The sequence below is a fragment of the Pieris brassicae genome, chromosome 3, assembly GCF_905147105.1.
Source record: "Pieris brassicae chromosome 3, ilPieBrab1.1, whole genome shotgun sequence".
NCBI lineage: Eukaryota > Metazoa > Arthropoda > Insecta > Lepidoptera > Pieridae > Pieris > Pieris brassicae.
Genome location: NC_059667.1, coordinates 10,534,571 through 10,555,899, shown reverse-complemented (window position 1 = coordinate 10,555,899; position 21,329 = coordinate 10,534,571). Strand labels below are relative to the sequence as shown.

General features: G+C 36.3%; 1 protein-coding gene across 3 annotated transcripts in view; it reads left to right on the top strand.

The window, feature by feature from the left end:
- The first annotated feature begins 405 nt into the window (after positions 1 to 405).
- The window catches only part of LOC123706671 (polypyrimidine tract-binding protein 2), a 322,370-nt gene continuing 301,446 nt past the window's right edge, over positions 406 to 21,329 (top strand). For all 3 annotated transcript variants that reach the window (XM_045655987.1, XM_045655991.1, XM_045655989.1), the window contains exon 1: positions 406 to 1,073. The gene's annotated coding sequence lies outside the window, so the exon portion shown is untranslated. The remainder of the gene's footprint in view (positions 1,074 to 21,329) is intronic.

The window sequence follows — 21,329 nt, the reverse complement described above, 5'->3', positions numbered from 1 at the left end:
ATTTACTGGTTACTCATTAAAATTTCACATAATTTTATAATAATCTTTTTTATATTTTGTTGTGAAATCCAAATTATAGAATTTTTGCTCTATTCAGTCTATTTGTTACTCATGAAAAATATATGTTTTTATGGAAACATTGATGAGAACTTGTAGGGTTAAAAAAAGAGGCTGGCATGGCGGCAACAGACATCGAATGATCAAAACTACTATTTTGAAAGTACAAAAACTTTATTTGACGCACGGAAAGAACAAGTCAAACAGAGTAAACATCATCATGATATTTACCAATTATTTCTTAATTTTTTTCACTTTAAGTGGATTCTGGGCGAGGGTCGCAGGGCGAGGGGCACGGGGCGCGGGTGGCGGGCGACGGCGTGCGGCCTCTCGCGTTTAGTACACCGCTCAGCAGGAGTGACGGACGCGCGGCTAACCAGACGCCGACTTTAGTCTTCGTTTATTTTCTTTTCTATTCGTTTAATTTGTCGCTTAGACCTCTAGCATCCACACGGATTTCATCCTTATTGAGTGTTCCCAGTGTCTGTGTTTACCGGTGTTTTATTTTGACTGTGTCACGTGCGAAATCTTACCGGTTTTTGGAGTTTTTAACTGTTTAACACGACCTTCAATTAGACACAGGTAGAGCCGGTCAAAAGACCCAACAATTTCGATATTTAAAAGAATATTAAGTCAACAAAACACTCGTGGGAACGGCAACTTGTTGCATATTGTTTTTGCTGAAACGGTCATCTCAAATGAGTTAAATATATACTTGATACAGTCAAACTTATAAGATTTTGCATACAAACTAAAGAAAAGGAGTGCAGTGCCGCCAAAAAGTGTTTATTAACAACATATTTGAAGTTTGCTGGGCATGCGCAGTCGGTTCAACGGAAATAATCCGTAACTTTGAAAACAAATCCTGTGTTGTGAATTAAGTGTGTTTAATAGTTTAACAAGTGTACAATTTGTGTGGTTTTTATTGGAGTTAACTTGCCTTTGGATTTATTCAACAATAAGGTTCACCTGTGGAATTCTTGTGTCTACCTGCGCGCGCACTCTTCTTTTATAAGGTTTGTCGACTATATTTGTATATCACATTGAGCAGGTATATGATATGAAAACTTTTTTCTTTGCTTAAGTCGTTAATGCCTTGCCGACGCGTGTTGGGGTCGACTTGTGTTTTTTACTTTATTGTACGAAACCAGTTGCATGGGCCTGTCTATAAATTACGTCATCGTTGGATATATGATATATCAAAGTTTATGATATAGAGTATGTATTATTTATGCATCTAATAAGAATTTAAAACGTTCCACTTTAAAACTACAAGCACCTGTACTATAATTTAATACTTTTTAATTAAACGTATGGTTTAATACAATAAATTACACGCTCTCCACAGTTGAAGCTAAATAACTATTTTCGTATAATAATGCTAACAGTACAGGTAAATATAACTTTAGTTATTGCGCATGCGTCTAGAACGCATGCGCAATATTATACTTATTTATTATACTTAATATATAAGTATATTTCGCTTCGCTTTCGCTCATTTTTATACTTAATATATAAGTATATTTCGTTAACTACCAACATTTTGCAGCCAATCTGCTTAATTCATGCTATGATTTCATAGCAACAGTATTGTTATTTATAAAAAAAATTATAGATTAACGTTTGAATTAAGGCGGGTACATCGCAACTCTTCATTGAATAGCTTATTATGTATCTCACCATGATGTGAGAGGAAATATGACACGATGGCGTGTTGTTGATTGTTATTGGTCAGCATCATCGAATCAAATGTGTGACCTGACCCGATCCATCATTTCGTCTTTCGGTAAAAAATTTACCACCCGGAGGGTACTTCAATCAGGTTAGTGGGTACCTGTAATTAGGAAAGATTAGATTTATTAAAATTACTCTTAAAAATATATTAGGACTGCAATCTTTAAATTTATTGGATGGGATAAGAGCTCATTAATTAAGCCATTCTTACAGCCAAAAGTAAGATTAATATATATATTAAGCCAGTATATATATTAAGCCATTATATATACTGGCTTTGTTACATATACATCATCATATACAAGAGTACATGTATTAATATATTATGAGTCGACGTCTATACTATATCCGCTATTCAGTAACAGGATGCCACCTACCACGTGTTAGTTATAAGGAATGTTTAGCTTTGCTGTTAAGAAATAGCTGATTATTATTTTATACAACGTAATATGTTTAGCAAAGTTGACATAGTTTTGTTTTAAGAACACTCTGACATTGAGAGTGTCCATGGGCGGCGGTATCACTTAACATCAGGTGAGCCTCCTGCCCGTTTGCCCCCTATTTTATAAAAAAAAAAAACAAGGGATTCATAGGCTGAGTATACTGTGTAAATGACAAAAGCTTAGCTTAAAAGGTAATTACCATAAGTTCAGATATTATGACAGGATCTTTCGAAATACGGACGAATGTATTTGTTATGAGTAGTAGAATTAATCAAAGAAGTACAATTTGTAGCGAATGCGAATAATATATCTGATATGCAGGCGCTGGCGATCCGGAAGCGAGTATGTTACTTGAACTGTCTTAGTCCTATCAATTAATTGGTGTGCGAGAAAGCAGCTAAGCTACTGACCACTGATTCTATTTATTTGAGTCAAATATTTAATCAATTCATCTTAAATCAAAGAGTTCACCAGATCCACTAAAATGGGTGTCCATGAGATGCCTTTGCCTTTTTTAGGCGTCCCGTAGGCTCGATTGCCACCCCCTATGCTGTTATAAAAAATAATATAGAGTGATAGAGTATGTGGCTGGATCACGCATGAGAGTAGGACTCTTCTGGTTTCGTTTATGATATTATTGTATTTTTAAAAATTGTATGTTTGTGGCCACGTATCTCCCAGTGGCGTAGGATTTACGTGGTTAGGTAGAGTTTACGGTGAATACTTATAAAGGTATAAATATCATTCTTATAATCATTTATATTGTTGTTAAAACTAAACTCAAAATTAAATCAGCCTGATGGAACAGTTTAAGTATTTCAGTTAAGACCCTTAAGATACCCCAGGCATCCCATCATATAATTTGTCTTTCGGAGCATTCTTGATTAACGAACTAGGTCTCCATACTTGCTTCCTCACATTTTAAAATCGATATTCGTTTAGTTTTTTGTAATTTTATTTTGTTTAATATTTGTATTATCTCTTCGTGTAAGTCATGTTTGCCTATGGTTATTTTACCAATGTATCATTGTGCCGAGCGTTGGCAAACTTTTCTAAAAAAAAGAAAAAAATAAACTACTTGACAGTACTGACGAAAGATTATTTTAGTTAGAAGACTGTAGTAAAACATATTTATTTTTTGTGAATAAGACTAAGATATAACGTTGATTTAAGAGAAATATAATAAAGTAGAGTTTGCGACATAAAGTCGTGTGTTCGTTATAAAATGCGATAAAATATTGTTGAAAGTGCATTTCTACTGCGGTAACGATGTTCGAGCGGAAACAATGGTTTGTGGAGAAACATATAGTATTATGTGGAGCAAATAATATAGCCGATTGAATGGTACTTTAACTGGGAATATTAATAGGATATTGACCTATTACGGGATTGCGGTAATTTAATAAGATTGTGAAATGATAATGCACTTTTAACAGGTAATTATTTCTTATAATTAAATTTATAAATATCATGTTTCATATCAGTTACATTAAATTTAGAGGTTTTGTATTATTGATCGCTGTTAGTCTGTATTAAATGTCATTAACAACTATTGATTTTGGAGGCTCTGGGTTCCATTCCTTGCTTATTAATATTGATAGACGCTGTAATTCTGCTACCAGATGGAGCTTAAAAAAACTTCATAAAAGTCACAACCAACATTCGTTTATAAATCACGACAAAACACAGAGAAATAAAAAATATCGCAAAACTCGAGACGTTTTTAAGCTTAACATCTATACATTTGCGATTCGCTAATGCTATGCTAATTAGAATACGTTTTAATATGTACCTATAAAAATCACGTAATTCAAGGTGAGACTATTTCAAGGTTTAGTTATTGTACTGATCTGTCGGTTTTTGACTGTACTACATAGTAACTAGTGTAATTGAATACAAATTATTTTAAACTCCCTGTTTTTAATACGAGTATTTTGTAGAAGTAATAAATTTCTCAATTAGGAAACGTAAACCAGGCGCGTGTTTCTAAGCTGACTTATCAGGTATTAACTTTCGTTTGTGTTTTACACCGTCACCATTGTAGGTACGTCTGAAAGACCAATACGAGATAACTGATCGTTAAAACATCGGCAAAGTTTATCGCCTTGATCTATCGAATTAGATATTTATTTGTATGTTCTCAAACAGTTTTGATAAAAAATATGAAAGTAACACGAATGAAACGAAAACAAAACTAATAAATTTGCCTGTATTAAGCCTAGATTATTTTTGTAAACAATTTACTCTAATCGTGGATCAGGTGTAGCCAGAAAAATTCGTATTCAGTAAAAGTCAAACGTAAATAGGTTAATTCTAGCTGGGAGACATTTTATTCTTTGCTCTATGATGAATATGAAAAAAATGCGATTAAAGATAAGGCAATGTAACTTTGTAGTAAACCTTAGTCAGGCTAGAGAAAATAGCCCTATTTAGTTAAGATATTAAACTAACCTAACAAAAAAGACACGAACTTGAAATAGGTTATACACAGTAAAAGAAATTTCCCTAACATTAACCTAATTAAGGTAACCTGTAAAACATGGCGGCAATCTGGTAAAGTATATTATGCAATATTCAATTCGATTTTGGTTGTAGTGCCAAACTGAGTGCCAAGCAGTTAGAAGGGGTTTAACTTTGCAATCTGTTGATTTGGAGCGGGTGCAGTTAGTTATTTTTTTTTACTTAAGTTTACTTCAGTGAACAAGATTTTGCACTCTATTTTACGTTTCGACTTTGCTGCATTTTTTCACTACGTAAAACTAAATAAAGCCGAAGTAATAAAATGCTCACAAATAACTAGAACAGTGTTCCACTTTCATTATGATTCGTCCATAATGGAGAAATATGGACTAATTGTAGTATACGTAAATACGCCATTTAATATGCTAGTAATTGATTTGTAAGTAGTTATAAGAAGGGATTTTTACAATAATTAAAGTAAAAGAATGTGTCGAAGAAATTTCATCAAATTGTAAACATCCTCTTTTTGAAGTAAAATACAGTACTTGATATATAACACTAATTTTCTTATAGCTTTTTGTTCCAGGTAAAAATAATTACCAGTTAGACTTTCTACTTGTACAATGTTTAACTTTAAATAAGAACCTACTGTAAAGATGCAGAACGTATCTTTTAACTTCGTAGTTTACGCGATGAGCTAAGTTAGATTCTAATGTATCTTCTAGTAAACGAAAACAGGTTCGCGTTTCGACCGTTGACGTAACCAGACGTAAGCCAAGGTAACTTACTATATTGATGGTAATGAGGTCGGTGAACTGTCTTGAATATATTGAGAACGTAATTGTTTATTTCCAACACACAAATATACAGTATTTACCATATTCTTAATAAACATAGTAAAAATAATAACAATTGAAAAATTTATAAATACAAAATTAAAATAAATTTTAAAAGTTTGGTCCCTGTGGCAGTGTACCTTTAATGCTGCCAGCATTTCCTCGCTGTATTGCGATACATATTCGTTGAGCGAGGAAAGCACCAGCAAAGTCACCGAAACTATCTACCGGAATTATATTTTTATAGGAAACCAAGAATGGAATCGTTTTGACAAATGAATTTCCATTTTTGTTCATGCAGACCCAAAGTGTTTAGCAAGACTATAGTGAAAACTCCTACAGTAATTGTTTTAAGTTTGTAGGACCAGAAGATCAAATGTTAAAAGAGATTAATGAAATAGACACAGAATAGATTTACCAGATATAAAAATGGCTTTCACTATTCCATGTCGAAGTCACTGAAGTGAAACGCAGTTAAACGAAAAGCATTATCTTACAATCATTTCAGTGATCTATAAATTTTATATAAATGATTTCAATACATATGTATTTATATAATACGTAATTACTTGTGGTCTAAGGGATTGTTCATTGTATGTGAATTCTTTTCATCTAAGTGTTAACGGACTTAAACATTTTAAAATTGAAATATTCAATAAAAATTTCAACATAATTGCGAACTGAAACCGTTTCATCATACTTATAATACAACACCGTCTCGTGTATTTGAGTAAAATAAAACCTCACAGAATGCATTTCCTCGATCAAGGCCGCTCTTATCAAATCTACGTATCGAATGAGATCTCTTTCGAATAGGTATTATATCAGATCTCGAATAAAAATATACGCAAACTTTGCTTTAGGAAAATACTATTATTAATACGAACTCTATAGATACATATTCATATGAATATGTATGGAATACCTTAATAAACGCGACAGGTGTTAAAGTGGCGTGTTTTGTAAGGTATAAAGTGTATATATTGAGTTTTGACCTTTCATTAATTAAGCTAAGATATAGCTATTTGCAGTTTAATGAAATAAAACACACATTTTTATTTGATAAGCGTTGCACGTAGAGCTGTGGGATTGGAGTGTCAAAAGCGGGACACTTAACGTCCCGCCTTAATGCTTTGCGGGTCGCATTCACCACGACCCTAAAAGTGGGACGTCACGCTTCCTATAGGACTCATGGCAATGCTAGCCGAATGGGCAGCCAGACATGCATTTTATGTCGAAGATTTCGTAATTCAAATAATAATAAACTTACGAGGCCTCGCAATTACCTTCGCAATAAATTATTACATTTTGCAATAGATGGTACCAAGAATTTATTAACGTCCGTCGTTCCACAACGGAGCGTTTTCAAGGTAGTTTTTGCCGCGCCCCACCAATAAGTGGAACCAGCTGCCCACTGAAGTTTCCTAACCAATTCGACTTAGGGTCTTTCAAGAAAAGAGCAAATTCTTAAAAAGGCCGGCATTGCCTTCGCGAGCCTTCAGGCATTGAGTATGTTGTATCCACTTATCTGGTAATCCTCCTGCCCGTTTGCCCCGTGTTCTATTAAAAAAAGGGTTGCCAAAACGCCATTTACGAAACGTAAACCTTACATTCATACAGACGCTTGTTTAAACAATTAGTCGTCTGGGTTAATCTCATAACAATATTATAGGTTTTTTTTAATTACATGACATTAACGTTAAAAATAAGCCATTGTCACGGACAAAGGTAAGAAATGTTTGTTATGCATTTTTTTGCATTGAAATAAAAACCTATTGAATGAAACTAAAAGAGCTGCGGTCTCAGGTCTCGTTAAATAAATGTTGACTTCAATAATTGCGTGCGGCGTGAGTAAACATCGCATACTGCTAAGTAAATTGATATGTTATTGGAAATAACAAATGTTCAGGCATTTTGTAAAACGCTCTTTTATATTTTATAACTTTTAATACCCCTTAAATCATCGAGATAGCTAGAGATGTATAGGCTAACCTATCTATTTAGATATATACGAGATAGTTAACTTTAGCAAATTTCTGAAGTTTATTTTTATTGTAATATATGTGCAGAGAAAATATAGGAAAAACATGAGTTTTTTACTTTTCTAGTAAATGATGTTACTCGTGCATGTGCAGTGTTGGCCTACTGGCTTCAGCGTGCGACTCTCATCCCTGAGCTCGTAGGTTCGATCCCCGACTGTGCATCAGTGGACTTCTATAGAGTGCGCATTTAACATTCGCTCGAACGTTGAAGGAAAACATGGTGAGGTAACCGACTTGTCTTAGAACCTAAAAGTCGATGGCGAGTGTCAGGCGTAGGAGATTGGACATCTTCTTGCCTATTAGATTGACAATTGATTATGAGACAAATACAGAAACCTTAGGTCCACACCTAACAAGGTTGTAGTGCCACTGAGGTTGGGGGATGTTACTCCTGCACCGGTGCTTAGGCGTCAAAGAAAGCTTCACAATTTGTCGAACATACTTCGAAAATGAAACTGCTTAGTCACACATATAAGATATTCTTTTAATAAAGGCCATTATACTTCTAATACATAACGTCTTAAGACTTTACGTCTGCTCATAAAAGTTTTCTGTAATACATCAAGCTCAGTTTTAAATCCATTTCCATCCAGACTGCAATTAATGAGGTGGGTTGACCTCTCATACGATCCACTTACTAAAAACCAGCACTGAATATTTATGAGGTTCAGATGCGGGCATCGCCGCGGGGGACACTAGTGCATTAAATTAAAGTATTTTTACAGAGGGACGAGATTTTAAATGTGCGAAATTAAAACTTTCTGTTTTTACAGAAATTTGATGTTTTTCTTTGGTTACTATTACATATATTTTTTATACTACATATACATGGTATATCATGATATTTAAGAAAGATGATGTTATATAATAAATGACTCCTTATTACCTAGAAATATACTTGTATATAATAGAAATTCATACAAAGATCGCTTTGTTTTTGACACAATTTAGAAATATTTTCGACCACAATAGATAATACACTAATAAATTATGAAATAACAGTTGTATACAATTCAACAACCATTCTCTTCGCGAGGTCAAAAGTCAGGGATGTTAATTGCCAGATGACGAAATGTGATGAGCATTTTTGTACTTTGAAATGGAATGTTTCAAGGACGTGCGTAATTTGCTTGATTTTGGAAGTTTTCACATAATTTCATAATATATAAATAATTGTCCGATACTTATGCGATACATTCACAAAGGCCGATACCGATAAGTCGCTGCTTTTTTAAACAGATAGTCCTCATTTATTTTTAGTGAATCTGTACCTAGGTTCACTGTGCCATTCTTTATCGAATATAAAGATTTAATGAAATGAATTTAAGCACTTAAATATTTTCTGTGTATGTTAATTAGGCGTTCCATCTAAATAAATCATTGTAAAAAGAACACTTAATATAGTTAAAGACGTTATATACGCGTACATAATAATAATATAGTACATAATTCAACACTTCTAAACTAAAAACACTATCTAAATCTCTTTCTCTATTAAAACAAGTTTATTTCTTTACACAACGACAGTTTTATAGTTAAACACGCGTAGACACGTCGAATACCAATCAAATAGAGATTTCATCATCTTTAGACGGACCGAATTAAAAATAGCTAAACCAAGACTAATAAAAATAGTATATCAATGTTTTAAAACTGGATCCGGGCGCGTCCCGTATGAATGCCGCATTTTGTCATCGATTCAATTGGACTGACAAATCAAATATACCTAAATAAACCCTTTGATTCCCGCTGGTTTCAAAACGTTAGGCAATTTTTTTAACTATTCGGTCAATTTAATGAACATTTTAAAAGTTAGTCATCATGTCATGGCGTCGGGGCATCATTCTGTCATCGCTTAACTAGTGTCGTTATTAGGGTGTTTTTGTTCCTATTTACTGTCTAGTTTTTTGTTGAATAATAAACCTTTTCTAAAGTATGCAACTACTATGAGCTACTAATAATAGTATTGTTTTTAAATAAATAAAGTTTCACTGGTAAAAATTCCTTTTTCCTGTAAATCGAATTGAAATAATGTATACGCCGAGAACGTCAACTATTTCTCAAAAGTCTCCAAAACCAGATGATATGGAAGACAAGTGTATCTTATAGAATATCAAATAACATTTACGGCTTAGTAATATTATATATAGAGTCTGATCTGGTTTTCGCCGTATATTTTGTTATATATGGCAACCTTTAATTCTTATTTTGATATCAAAGTTATTTCAAATTTGTATGCAACATTGTGAGCTGTTCGTGCGTAATTGTTTTAAACTTATGTGTATGAACTTTCTTTTATTATTCTGTGCCCGACATACATCGTTAATTATTACCAGACATGCCAGCTCTGATTGCCCCCATAGACAAAAATCACTCTAACACTGTTAATTAATTGCTTATAATAAACTCATAGTATTTGAATTTATGTCAAATCTCTTTTTGGAATAATTTTCAGTTGAATTAAGTTAATATCAAAACATTTAAATTGTCAGTGGTGATCTTAACAGTATTTTTGAGGAGAAACACTTGATGAATTACCATGCCTTAAAAAAATATCGTAGCGTCTTTTAGTATTACTGATAAGCATTTGTTGCTTTTAAAAACAAGAGGAGAATGGCACGCTCACTTGATGTTGAACGACAACGCCGCTTACAGACACTGCCAAAAGGCTCACGAGTGCGGCCCCGGCTTTTTGTCTATTATTACCACAAAATACATAAAATTCTCTACAAGCATGAGGTAAACTGATAAAGGAGGGAACTCGATCTGTATAAACAAACTGTCCCGATCAACACAAAGATCTCCTTAATCGAAGTTAGGGGACGGTAATTAATTAACTGTTATTGACAGGAGTATCAAGTGGGGACCCCAAATTGTCAAAAATCGAGCATACACGGGGCAGTTAGTGATTAGACTTGGTTTATTGCTTAACATTTTGCAATATATAAAATCCGTAATAAATTTTTTTTTTTCACTTATGATTAATCTAAATAACGTACAGATCAGCTCGTATTGACGAGATAGGCTTTGAGTTTTATAATTTTAACCGTTACGCATATTCTAAGTACTATTGTAACGCGGCTATTTGGTTCATATTACCCTATGAGATATGACGTGAGACGCTTCCACCACCCCCCAAGGCATAGACGGTGAGAGCCCCACCGACTGAATGTCACACAATCGACTGTGACCTATGCGTTGCAAACGCAAACATCTCGAAAACTGTAGTAACGAAACCATAATATTTCTTTCTCTCGCAAGCACGTTATTAAACTAACGTACTTAACTCTTTCCGCAGGAAATAAACAACGGCGTAAGTTTAAAGATTATTTAAATGATATAACTCCGAAGTTTTGTAATACAATATAGCTGAAGCGTGGATGAAGTTGCAAAAGTGTGCAACTGAATGGCAGACTCCCGAGATGCCTCCAGCGAAACGTACGTAATGCGTTCGATAATATATTCGGATCGCATTTATTTCTAAAGCCAGCGAAACAAGGTTTTGTTAGTCTATACCCGTGGGGTAATGTCTACTTTGTAGACGTTCTTTGAAATTCACACCTATGCAAATTTCTATGTAGACTAGCTGAAATTTTGATGAAGATTAAAGTCCAGCGAACACACAAGTTTTTGTGAGACATCAATAGATGTTGTGTTTACATGTTTAACCCGCGGTCAGTATTGTAGAAGTCGAAAATACCGGAATAATTAAAAATATCAAGGTAGTACGTACGAGAACTTCAGCCTCCTAAAGCTATTTCAAATTACATATTCGTACACTGCAGGTGGTGTCTCTGAGTCTCTCATTCAATAAGAATTAAATTCCATACCTTGATAACACCGTCTCTTATTAAAATTTTAAATCTACCTGCTGCTTAATGAAAATACTTTAAATAAATTTTAAATAAAGGTCCATTGTGAAAGCAGCAAAGTTTTACATGTAACGAACTCCAACGTTCGCCACAATTTTTTCCAAGTTAGCTTGAAATTACTTAGCTCAGAACTTTGAAGTAGTACTTGTCCTATATTCGGAATGTAATATGTACAAAGTCGCCCAGAAGTTTTATTGAAAATTTAAAATTCTAAGCGTTCTTGGCCTCGGTAGAAATAAAAGTCAACAAGTGTTGGCTGAAAATAATCCAAGACTTGTATCGGATTTGCGATAGATTGCATCTGGATTAAATGGTGCCACGCTCTTGAAGAATTCACTTTTAATAATAAACTCGTGTTGCCATTGCTCAAGAGTAGCTTGCGGGTTTTTGTTTATTGTGCTTGCCTTTTTTATAGAATACGATTGTACTGCATGAATACCCATTAATGTATTGTAACATTACGTTTTTTGATACCATAATTGAACACGAAAAAATTTCAATCAAACAATTTGCAACAAAACGTGAAGGAGCTATTAATCCATTGTAAAAAAGCAAGATACTTAAGAAATACAGTTGACACTCTGTGTAAATTTTCTCTGGGAATAAGACAGTCTCAAGTTTTGGTTTGTTTAAATAGGATGGGGGATGTTTAAGAGGTTAACTCTATAATTAGTAGACTCTTAACGTAATCCGTAAACGTTTGATATTTTAACACCCACTTGTGTCACTGATATCTAAACAGATTAGAAATACATAGCCTATACATTTGGAAATAGACTGCTAAAAAAGTATACAAGTAGCTACTAGGTCAACGTAATTAACCGTATAATCTCTCGTTTTAACTCTCAAATGCTGTTTTCGAGTTCGACTCCTGAGGTGACCATAGCCTTCCTAGATAACTTGACGATGGAACAAAAAAATAAATTTACAATTCGAACCAGGAGACACTGACAGCGCGTTCAAGCAAACAAAAAATTCTCCTGCATATTTAAGTAATTAGAATACATAGATCACAGAATTTTAATTTCAATGGTAGGGCGATCCTTTTTACCACGTATAGTATTATTAAAACGTTCAATCAGAGGTGTCAAACAATGTCCTAGTGGGAGTGCCATGCTGTTGCTTTCGGGCTTCAGCCAATCGGGCAGGCACGACCGGGGCAGTACCACTGTCTCACAGAAAACCGGCGTGAAGTGATGCAATAGGTTCATCTTATTGTACTCGCGTTTCGTGCGGTGAGTGAGACTCCCGGAGCCCATCAATTCCCCCCTCCCCCAGAATATGAAGATGCAGTTTAAACAGAGATTACCCCAGGGGGGTACCACACGTTTCCGCTGTGGAGAATCCCCCTCTGAGCGTCCATCATCGGAACAATCAGTATTCGGTGGTGGATGCACAGGCTGCCCTTCGTATTCTGGGGTGGGCAAAAACTGCTCAAAAAACTATAAGTTTCGATCTCGGGGCAAACGGAAGAATTTACCGAAGGCATCCCCTTCCACGCTCTCAGTGGACTTTACCAATGTTAGGGGGCTCAACTCTAATCTTAACGCGGTTCACTTTCACCTCGAAACTGCGAAGCCGGCCTTATTCTTCCTTACTGTGACTCAGATATCCTTCCCGGCTGATACTTCCTACCTCTCCTACCCGGGGTACAAATTGGAACATTCATTTGTGCCGCGGGCGGGAGTTTGCGTGTACGTCAGAGAGGATATCTGTTCTCGTCGCCTCGGGTCGCTTGAAGGAAGGGACCTATCTAGCCTCTGGCTGCGCGTAGACTGCGATGACCATCCGCGATTCTACGCATGCCTGTATAGGTCCCATAGCGGAAATACCGAAACTGAGCGACTCATTGAGCACATCCAAATGGCTACAGATTCCCTGCTCGAAGGGGTTCCTACCGCTGAAATCGTGATACTTGGCGATTTTAACGCTCACCATGCCGATTGGCTCGGTTCGGAAACCACCGATCACGCGGGAAGATCCTTTCACGACTTTGCTTTAGCTTACGACCTGTCACAAATGGTCCCTGCGATTACGCGAATACCAGATGTGGATGGTCATAAACCCTCTTTGTTGGACCTTCTGCTGACCTCACATCCGGAGACCTATCAAGTCTCTGTTGACCCGCCATTGGGTTCATCGGATCATTGTGTGGTCCGGAGTACTGTGCCTACTACGCGCCCTCCTCGGCCCCGTTTTTCGGGTTGTCGTCGTATTTGGCACTATCGGTCAGCAGATTGGGATGGGATGCGGTCTTTCTTTGCGTCCTACCCTTGGGGGCCTATGTGCTTTTCGTCGGAAGCTCCAGATTCCGTCGCTGCCTCTGTCGCCGAAGTGGTTCTGCAGGGCATGGAACTTTTTATTCCATTCTCTGCGGTGCCGATCGGTGGCAGGTCACAGCCCTGGTTTAAGCGTTCTTGCAAGGCGGCATCGCGTCGAAAGCGAGAATGCTTTAATGCATGGGCGGAAGCGGCGATATCTCGTGATGCCAATACCAGCGAACATAAAAAAGCATATAACTCAGCCTCCAGGTCCTTCAAACGGGAAATCGCTAAGGCAAAGTCAGAGCACATCGCCAGATTTGGCGAGAGATTGGCCCAACTCCCTTCTGGGACCCGAGCCTTCTGGTCTCTCGCCAAAGCTGTACAAGGGAATTTTTGTCAGCCATCGATACCACCGCTGCACAGAGAGGATGACTCGCTCGCCCACACTGCGAAGGAGAAGGCCGACCTCTTGGGCTGTCTCTTTGCGTCCAACTCGACTTTGGATGACCGGGGGAGATCACCACCGGCGATTTCGCGGTGTGATAACTCAATGCCGGAAATCACATTCCAGCAACGTGCTGTTCGCAGAGCACTATCTTCCTTGGACATTCATAAGTCGAGCGGGCCGGATGGTATCCCTCCAATTGTGCTGCGTACATGTGCTCCTGAGTTGGCTCCGGTCCTGACGCGCCTTTTCCGGTACCTGTACTCGCTCGGCACTGTCCCGAAGTGCTGGAAGACCGCTTCGATACATCCGATCCCTAAAAAAGGCGATCGCACTGATCCATCCAACTATCGCCCAATCGCAATAACCTCCTTGTTCTCCAAAATAATGGAATCCATTATTAATGGCCAGCTCTTGAGTTATCTAGAGGGCCACCAGCTGATTAGCGACTATCAGTACGGCTTTCGTCGTGGTCGTTCAGCTGGTGACCTTCTAGTATACCTTACTCATAGATGGGCAGAGGCAATTGAGTCCAAGGGGGAGGCACTAGCGGTTAGTTTGGACATAGCGAAAGCCTTCGATCGGGTGTGGCACAAAGCACTGCTCTCGAAGCTACCAGCCTACGGGCTTCCTGAGAAATTATGCGACTGGATCTCCAGCTTTCTAGCCGATCGGAGCATCAAGGTCGTCGTCGACGGAGCATGTTCCGACCTTAAACCCGTGAATGCTGGGGTCCCACAAGGCTGTGTTCTGTCCCCGACCCTGTTTCTTCTGCATATCAATGACATGTTGCAACTTAGCAACATTCATTGCTATGCGGACGACAGCACTGGGGATACTCTTTACACTGGCCGGGCAGGTATTTCTCGGGCAGTTGTCGATGAGTACCGGAACAAACTTGTGTCTGAAGTCGAAACTCTTTTACGTGGAGTCTCGGACTGGGGTAGACTAAACCTAGTCCAATTTAACCCCAAGAAGACACAAGTTTGCGCGTTTTCCGCGAAAAAAATACCCTTTGTCGCTACTCCTCTTTTCGAAAACACTCTTCTTGAAGCCACAGCCAGCATCGGAATACTTGGCGTTGACATATCGAACGACGTTCAGTTTCGCGGTCATTTGGAGGGAAAGGCTAAATTAGCCTCCAAAAAGCTTGGTGTGCTCAGCAAGGCGAGACGGTACTTCACTCCGGGCCACCGCTTGCAACTCTATAAAGCGCAAATACGGCCCCACATGGAATACTGTTCTCACCTCTGGGCGGGGGCTCCCCAGTACCAGCTCCTTCCACTTGACCGTATCCAACGAAGAGCGGTTCGAATCGTCGATGACCAATCCCTCTCCGAGCGGCTCGATCCTTTGGCGTTGCGTAGAGATGTGGGGTCACTCTGCATCTTCTACCGCATTTACCATGGAGAGTGTTCAGAGGAGTTGTTCGGATTAATACCTGCAGCTGAGTTTCAGCATCGGACGTCGAGGCAAAATACAAAATTCCACCCGTATCACCTCGACGTCCGACGTTCCACGACTGAGCGTTTCTCAAGGCAATTTTTGCCGCGCACCACCGCTATGTGGAACCAGCTGCCCACTGAAGTATTTCCGAACCAATTCGACTTAGGGTCCTTCAAGAAAAGAGCGTACAAATTCTTAAAAGGCCGGCAACGCACTCGCGAGCCCTCTGGCATTGAGAGTGTCCATGGGCGGCGGTATCACTTAACATCAGGTGAGCCTCCTGCCCGTTTGCCCCCTATTTTATAAAAAAAAAAAAAAAAAAAAATGTCGTCAGACTAGACATTGCGGTTCTTAGAAGTGCGGACAAGAGGTGTCGAGTCGAGTGTCATTCTTACAAAGCGTTACCTTGGCGGCTCAAGAACATAATGAGAACTCTCTGGACGCTTATCACACAATTTCATGAATATTCGTATTGGTTAAAATAAAAGATTCGCCGACCTTGGGTTAAAATCTAACAAATAGTCAGAGAAAGACTTAACAGTATATATCGTTTATTTTTAGCTATTTTCGTAAACAAAATATTGGTACCAGGTTTCGAAAGCGTGACCTGAGCGTTAAGTAACTATAACCACTAGGATAGTACTTCACCATCATGAAAGTTATAATCGAATGAATAAGTCTCGACTCCACGTTGCGTCGCGTGAAATAACTATTAATATGTATTAATTGTTTCTTAATAGTCTCTTCCATTCACAGATCGTTACCCTTACTTAAGTTTATCTAATTGTATGTCTAATTTGAGCTCTTGAGTGTTAATAAGTTCTTGATTAAGAATTAGCACTATTCAAAAGGCAGTCAAAGTGATTGTTTCTATCCTAATTATTGCAGCTTCATTAATTCATCAGTTTCGTCTCGGCTAATTATTAATAATATGATATATTATAACCATTACCTAATATTAAACATAATAATAAACTTTATTTATGAAAGAAATATGGTTGTGAAATATTGATCACGCTAAACATTACAATTATTCCGTGGTGTATGATTTATGTTTAAAATATTTTTTTATACGAAAAGCAGAATTAGTTTTACATCTAATTACACCAAAGTGAACCTTAAGGCTAGTTTACAAGCGCTAAAGAAAAAAAATGTTGCTTTAATAAAAAGTAAAACAAGTAGGATTTGAGATGCGTAGCTGGTCGAAGTACCAAAAATAAAAGTGAAACACGAAGAAACATCAACAACGTGTGTGAACGAGTTTACGTAGCTGGTATTCTACTGCACATAGGTTTCTTTCGAAGCGGCCTCTGCAAAACCCCCCTAAGGGACTACCGGCTCGACCAGGTACTCTCCTCGACTGTTTGCTATCTTAAACACTGCCTCAGTCTAGGTTGGTTATATTTTAAATATTATATGTATACTGTATTAACGACCCTCCTAATCTTGTTTGATTATGTTAACGCCTACGTTTTGACTTTCCTATATATATGCTATATTTGAATAAAATATTCAGTAAATAAATACCTGAATCGGCATTCTAGCTATTCATTAAAAAAAATGTTAACATTCCGCTATAGAAATTCAACTAAATAGCTAGTTTGAAGAGCACTAGAAATATAGAAATAACAAAAGGTTTTGTGAATATTAAAGTCTGCCTAAATTAGGCCAAAACATTTTAGCAAATAAGCATTTTGACGTTTAGACTGTGACGTGGTTTGCTTCTAGCAATGTTTTCTTTGAAGAGAAAGTATATTTGAACAAAGATTTCAAAGGAAAATTATATAATATAGCTATCTATTCCTTGTGCTTGCTATAGTGAAGTCTTGTAACTCACGCGATATTATATATAATTAAAATTATCCTTAAATAAAATAACGGTTGAATGGACGTCTACTCTAATACGCCATAAAGAGTGATGTTGATATTGATCTTTAGCGATAGAGCCTGGATGATAATTTAACTCACAATTCTACTTGGAAGTTTAACTTTTTTCATTGCGGAAGCTGAAAAGCTGCATATACTATGGAGTCATAAAACAAATACGTACATGCATCATACAGTGATGCAAAAGTAATGAGCCATCGATATCTGGAAAGTAATACAGCTTCAAATACTTAAATAGCAAATGACCCAATGTATGATTCACAAAGCATTACGAATAGCGTACGGCCGTGAATACTTATTCGGTAACATCAACAGGAATTTATATTACGTTAAAATATTTGCACGAATTGATAGAAAGATGAGTGCTTTCTTGTGCCATACATTTTCAGTACGCGAATATGAAACGTTTAGTTTGTAGTTCTGTATGTTTACGATATTCGCTAAAGAAGTTCTAGTTTTTTAATTATAATTTCCTTCTTCTGTGCCTATTTAAGGTAATAAACAGTTGTTATTATAATTAAGTCTTTATTACTGATACCCAGTATAATATACATAAACACTTACTTAAGTTACATAACCTAACGTAATCAAATACATCGTATGAGCCGGTTTTGGTAATCAGTGTGTCCTGTGTCACATAGGCCTCTTCCAGCTGCTTCCATTATTTTATAATATTAGCTCTTCTTGTTGTGCCTCTTATTCTCTTTAATTCTTCTGCCCATCTCTTGTTCTGTTTTCTTCTTTTCCTTTTTCATCTCGTGGTTGCGCTTTTCTATAATACTTATTGTCAATTTCAACCAGCTATTTCTCGTCATATGCCCGGTCCAGCGCCTTTTCAATTGCCATATATACATTTTTGCTATAATCTCTTCTACTTTGGTCTTTGATCTTATCTTTTCTGTCCCAGTGTTACACCCACCATACTTCTTTCCATAAACAGTATTACATCTTACGTAAAATACTAGGTATTTAAAGAATTGTCTTATAAACCGAGCACTAATGTTCACAGTCTCTAATAGTGCTTATTGTAATGATCTTTGATTACCTAAACAAAATATTTCCATTCCAATGTCTCTAATATTTTCAAAACAACTTGAGTTTTCGACTTATACGAAAGTAATAATAATTTTATCGTGGATACAAAAACAATAAGGCGATTATGAGGTGATAGTGTTAATTATCTTAGGAAGCCATTTTAGTGGTAATAAGCTTATATTTCGTTTTACGAATACTTTATATAGGTGTGACCTACTATGACCGTTTTACTCTATACTGTTGTTGATTCAGTTCAAAACCCTTGGCTACAGAGATTTAGAGGTAATTTGCGAAGTAATGTCTTGTGATCAGACAAATAGATCATCGACTTCGCGCTGCTATCAGAAGACTAATACTGAAAATAATGACTGGAACTGAAAATGTAGCAGTCGGTGTCCACGCACCTGACAAGACGACGCAATTAGATAGCGCAAATTGCGCTAAATTCTCTGAAGCCGACGCACCGACCAGGACATACTTCTTATATCTGCTAAAATAAAGAGATAAAAAGTAGAACAATACACAATTGTATTGTGGCCCTGGATATACGAAATCCTACAATTGAAAGCGTCTTGATCTTAAAATTAGAATTAATCTCTTTAGATCGAATTACTTTGGGTTATTGTGCCAGAGAATACTGTTTAATGTTGGAAACACGCCAGTAATTGATTACATTCGGGGAAGATTAAAAATCGCATATTTTATTGTTGTCTTTTACAGATCATTTTGTGTCAACGTTTGGTTTATTAATGGTGGCGAAAGCACATAAGGACTGCAGTATTCCATTTGACCTCTCTAGGGACAATATGGAATGAGTAGGAGGTTGCCTACATATATATGTATGTGATAAAACTACAAGTCTCTTAGCTAGAAATCGAACGAGTTAATAAAACAATATCATTTTATGTAAAAATAGACGATAGATCTTGTCAACTAAGAACAGCAAACTTATCTTTTAGCGTTTTGTGATAAGTATTATCTAAAGTTACCGCATTTACCATGGATAGTATTCGAAGGAATGATTCGGACTAATCTGCAGATGAGTTTCATCATTGTTTTTACGCTGTGACAGATGAGTACTTCAGTTAGGTTTTAGGCGCATTGAGATTGAATAGTTTTTATAAACATGAATTTCAGTGGTTGTGATCTTGCTTATGGTTAAAAATCACATTTTCAAAGAATAATTTCTCATATCAAGATAGATTGATTGTAACCTGTCAATGTGTCAATTGATAAGATCTTTCACAGGTACTTGATACGTCAACGGTATCAGAATACACCTAGGCATTTAGAACGTGACCTAGAGATAACATATTCAGAAGAGTCTCTTCCAAATTGATACACTAGTATCCGTTACTAATCATCAAGTTTCGCTTGAATATGAGAGTTTGCAGAAAGATAACTATAGTGGGATTTATGGTTATGTTATTAACCGTTACATCTTTACAGTACAAGATTCTATAATTTTTGTAGCAAAGACAAATTATATAAGTAAGCAGTACTGTCACACTTTCGTTATTTTCTATAGACTATAAGTATTATATAAAGATATGGAATAGAACAATCCAAATAACATTTTGTAATTTTTGGCATTAAGCTTCCGAGTCGATGATAACAAATCCAAATTACAATTATATTAGATTAGACGAGACTTTATATCGGAAACTATTTACAATTTAAAATGTATGCTCTTTTCTACACTGTTATCTACTTAAGCAAAACTAATAAATACAATTTATAATTTCGGGAAAGTACATCTTGAAGAGTTTTTGATAAAGATATGGCGAAATATTTTCGGTTTAACAATTAATACAGGAACTATTTAAAATCATTAAGTTACATATTGGTGATTATATTAACTTCTATTAAAATCTCTTATCCTGTAATGTATTTATCTCTGGCTATTTATGATATTAATGGATACATTTTAAAGAAATAACAAACAAACAATTTAGGACTAAATCATATTAAAAAAAATCGTTCCTGCTATTCAAATCTGTATATTTATAGCCCTGCCCATATTGCTCCTGTCCTATAGAAAAAAATTTTTTTTCAAAATTTAATACGGTCACATAATGTTATAAAATTTCATTTGATTTTTAATTACGTGTCCAAACGGGCAGGAGGCTCATCTGAAGTTAAGTTTAACCGCCGCCCACAGACACTCACATTGCCGGAGCGCAAGCTTCTTCATCAAGAGGCTTCACAATCAGTGTAATTACGTGTACTAACGTATGTGTAGAAAAGTGCTTAAGTGAATAGTTTAGAAGCACCTGCGCATAGGTGAAGCTTACGACATGCGTTTGAACTTTGCAACCGCTTGCGCATTCAGTAAATACTTACGATTACTTAGTACTTTCACGTAGGCTAACAAGAATATGTGTGAACTTTCTAAACGAAAGGTTTTCTTTGCATATTCAATAGTATATTTTAAATTTTGTATGACGAACTTGTTACGATGTTGTTGAAGTAAAAATACACTCAATTGTTTTTTTTTTAATGATTCATTGAAAGAATTATTAAACCTAGTATTGTCTTTTGTTAACAAAGCTTTAACACATTTAAAGAAAACATTTTTTTACCGGATTAAAGCTATGTATTATTATAAACTTATTATTATTTTACATCATTTTAAATTCACGGCCACGGTGACGCAAGCTGTAAAACACGCGAAACGTCGGGAGAAATTATGTAAAAAAAAATATGTAAAATAATTATAAGTTTATAATAATACATAGCTTCAATCCGGTAAAAAAGTGTTTTCTTTAAATTATTAAACCTAATCAAACTCATTAGTTATATCAGTGC